Genomic DNA, 4646 nt, shown 5'->3' on the forward strand with positions numbered 1-4646 from the left:
TATAAAAGTTATGTGAATGTGGTCTCTGATAATCTAGTCAGCTATCCAGTGACTAATGGGCAGGTAACATATACAGTGTGGATACACTGGGCAAACGGATGATTCATGTCCCAGGTGGAAGCAAGCAGGATGGCATGAGATTTCATCACACTACTAAATTGTTTATTTCTGGAATTTTCCATTTAATATTTTTCGAGTGCAGGCAACAAACCACTGAACATGAAACTGTGGATAAGAGGCCAAAGTTGAGAGTGTCCCTCCCACGTCCCACGTGGTTCAGGGTTCAGGTTCAGGGTTCGGGCTCTGGAAGAGGCCGCACACAAATGAGAGAGACTAGACAAGAAAATATTAATTTGGGAATTGGGGGCCAGGCGGAAGCCCAAGAGAGGACTACCCTTTGCTCTGGCCTTGCCATCCTTTTTATTCAGGTCTGGGATACACCCATAGCCCTTAGGCAGGCAATTCCAATAATAGCTCGATGATAGCCCATCAGCAAGGATTTACATAAGACTAAAAGGTGGAAGTTGCTTCAGCTCCCCTTGTCTCAACTAGACAGTGGGTGCATGGCTCTGACCCTTGCCAGAGCCTCAAGGTTGACCAGCCTTCTGGGTTCCTTGTCCACCTCTTTCTGCTAGTGAAGGCAATGGGCAGCTTCCAACACAAAGTAATGTACTATAACATAGCTTGTTGTATTACTCTAGCAGCCCAACTTGCTTATAAGCCTCAGAACATAGGGCCCCATCTAAAATAAGCAATTTCAATGGAATGTATATTTGAAGCAGCAAATAAGTGAAAAAATTGATAGGTTATTATACACCTGGAACTAATATATTGTATGTCAACTACACATTAAAAAAGCAAACCCTCACTTTAAAAAAAATGGATAGGTTGTGAAAAGCAAATAGGACTGAGATAGGCAGAGATTTTAACTTGAATGAGAAGGTACATATTTGACAACAGGAGGAATAAATGGAGGAGGGTGAGCTAAGAACAGTATGTTAAATTCAAAAGGATGAGATCCAGGAAGAGGGACACCTTTATCTTCTTTTCCCCTAGGATTTAAGCTTTATAAAAAGATCTGAATCTCCCAGCCAGGGATTGTGGCAAACGTGCAAGGACTTGCAAAGCAAATGCTGTGACAGCCCACATGGTCTGGGCTGCAAAGAGTTAAATAGTTAGCTTTGCAGTTCCTGAGGAGACAGGGTAAAAAGGGAGGCAAGTGGTTAAGCAACTCTGCCCATAACTCCAGGATGCTCTGTGGAAGGCATAGGCTGTTCCCTAAACTATACATGAGATCCTTATCACAGCCACTAGAAAATTGCCTCATATTTCACCTTTGGCTAATAAAATGTACATATGTGAGAGAATATAACATTTTATAGTGTGTGCAGAGTACGATAAGGCCTTAGCAGCCAGCTGTTTCTTTTACAAATAAGGGAACTGAGAGAACCGTGAAGTGAATAATTTAAGGTCTATCACAGTTAGTAGTGACAGCCACGACTGAAATGGAGCTCTCTAAACTTCCAGCTCCCTCAACACTTTAAATGACATTTTTTATGTTGGAATAAATCCTGATTATATTAATGTATTGTGTTAGCCATTCAACATCAAGTACTTTTAACTTTAAGATGCTATACTAAAGTAACAAGACATTGTCCTTGTCTTGAAGAGACCTCAGTCTGGAGGAAAATGGGGGCAAGATTTACCAATGGAGTACAGAAAAATCTTCAACTTTTATTTATATACTAGAGGCCCGTTGCATGAAGATTTGTGCAAGAATAGGCCTTCCTTCCCCTGGCTTCAATCATGGCCTCACAGTCGGCCGCCCGGAGCACTGCTCCTGTAGCTCCCTCCCCCCCCAACCCTCCCCCTCATAGCAGGCATCCCAGCTGCTCCGTGCCTGTGTATGCAAATTAACCCACCATCTTTGTTGGGTTAATTTACATACTTGCTCCTGATTGGCTTATGGGTGTCAAGGAGGTACAGTCAATTTGCATATTTCTCTTTTTAGTGTAGATATTTACATATTTTGGTTTTGTTGGATAATAAACATGTCAACATAATCTATCAAGAAATACACTTATTATAGATGTTTCTGAAAGTTTTTCGGATGGGGTGTTCAAGATTTGGATTCTGGCCCTAACCAGTTTGGCTCAGTGGATAAAGGGTTGGCCTGTGGACTGAAGGGTCCTGGGTTCAATTCCTGCCAAGGGCACATCCCCGGGTTGTGGACTTGATCCCCAGTAGGGGGCATGCAGGAGGCTGCTGATCAATGATTCTCTTCCTCTCTGAAAAGATTTGGATTCTAGCCTAGCTAGGCCCTTTCCTCAAAAGCTTTGCAATTATCCAGGTTACACCAGCAAGCCAAGTGTAAGCTTTGACTCTTCCCAAGGGTTGTGCAGTGTGAGAGCATCCATGTCTGTTGAAGGTGCCATGGCCAGAGGTGAGTGGGATACTCTGTAGAGATCTGAGTTTATTTTGCTACTAAGAAGAGTAATATGTTCAAGAATGAGGTTGGGCCCTGACCAGTGTGGCTCAGTGGATAGAGCATCAGCCTGCAGACTGAAGGGTCCCGGGTTCGATTCTGGTCAAGGGCATGTGCCTTGGTTGCGGGCACATCCCCAGTGGGAGGTGTGCAGGAGGCAGCTGACCGATGTTTCTCTCTCATCGATGTTTCTAACTCTCTCTCCCTCTCCCTTCCTCTCTGTACAAAAATCAATAAAATATATTTAAAAAAAAAAAAAAGAATGAGGTTGGGCTCTCTCAAGTTATACTTGCTAGAAGAAAGTGAGGCAGGAAGTGCACCAAAACTTGCTTTCATTAGCCCTTTGAGGCTACAGCCCAAGTCCAGACAATGAAATAGAGGTAGAGGCTACTGTGTTATCTTCAGGCTGGGAATTAGCTTGGAGTAGGTTCATCCATAACACATCCTTTAGGACTAAAAGCCTCTGCATTTGCTTTATGGTGTCAACATACAATCCCAGGTGCTTTTAGAGTGGAGACAGACAGAATTGCTCCCTCAACCACTCCCTACCATTACCCCACCCAGTAAGTCCTGTTTACCTTTTCAAATTTCCAGTGACAGGAAAGCAAGGAATTCCATAATCAACACAGGGTAGATGTCGGTCTGGGGCAGTCATCCCATTCATTGAAGATATGCAGACCTTTAGTGTTGTTTGGTGGGGAGCAGGGGATAGTCATAGGTGCAGGGCAGGGTAACACCAAATCCAAATATATTTTCTAGTTGGTTACTGTATCTCTCTAGGATTGATTCTAATTAAGTCTTATTAACCAACACTTAATCTTCCCACAGGGGTTTCCAACTGTGTGCTTCTGAATGAACATGATTTTCTAATACTGTTCACTCAGTAATACCAGGCACCTCATACTGAAACCCAGAAATGTTAGCGCAGAAGCAGCATCAATAGAACTGTCAAAGTCCTGGCCCCACCCAGACCCAGGGAATCAGAAACCCTGGGCATAACTCAGCAATTTGACAGGTCTTCCAATGAGTGTGTTGCATACTCAAGTTGGAGAATCACTGAGTTAATGTACTCTTTTGTGTTCTACCTCCTAACTGCAGCTGTTACCCTAATGCAAGAGTGCCCATACCTCCCTCAGCAGCTCTTAAATTTGTTCAGGAGGAAAAGAAAAATAAGGGGAGTGTGGGAAGCATGTTCCATTACAGTGGGACAAAAAATATAGGAATGTTACAACATAATTGTAACATCATTTGCCATCTCCTGGTTTCCACTGTACAGGTTATCCGTTATCTTTGCTAACTGTGGAAAGTAGATTATTAAAAAATTAGTCTTGGCCAGCATAGTTAGGGAAGCATGAGTCTTGAAAAATGTTTTCTATAGCCAAGTTTCACCTTCTATATACAGTGGATTTGTATTGCTCTTTTACGGCTCTGCATCCTCATTTGAGCTGAGACCCTTGAACAATGAGAATGTTTCCTTTTGATTTCTCTATCCTAAGAGGAGGAAAAGTCCTGTCTTGCCACATGCACCTCACTGCTCGTGCAATCACCCCCACAGAAAAGGGGATGAAAATCCTTCACTGTTGCCTATCTAACTTGCTCCAATCTGGGAGGGGAAGGGAGGGGGGGCCTGACTCTACAAGTGATCACGTCATCTGGAAAGAAAAATTCAAACTGATTTTCTATTATATGGGCTTTTGTTCTTAGAGGCTCACACATACCTTTTCACCTCTTTAACTACAGCAGAAGTGTAGTCAATTGCAACTAAATGGGAATCAGTTTTTAAAGAGGCCAACTCTGTACTCTCCATTTCAGCTGAAAAAGCTTAAAAGCACACCTGCAATGGCTATTTGGTTTTGGCTGCCCAGTCTTTATGCCCTCTTCCTCTCAACTAACCCTCACACCCCAATATATATACAAAAGTAGTTGAGTTGAAATGATAAATCTCAACTAATCCAATTCTCTAAGTATAAGGAAGATGATTTTAATGTACATGCAACACCAGCCTGCCATTAATGCTGCAGAGTTGGAGAATACAATGAATAACAATGAATGGTCATGACACCTAGCGTGAATTAGGTTATCACTCTGGCCAGACTTTGCAAGCTTCCAGGCCTCAGGCTGAGGGTTAGTCCAAACAAAAAAGGTTACTGCTTACACAGTA

The sequence above is a fragment of the Plecotus auritus genome (genome assembly GCF_963455305.1).
Source record: "Plecotus auritus genome assembly, chromosome: 7".
NCBI lineage: Eukaryota > Metazoa > Chordata > Mammalia > Chiroptera > Vespertilionidae > Plecotus > Plecotus auritus.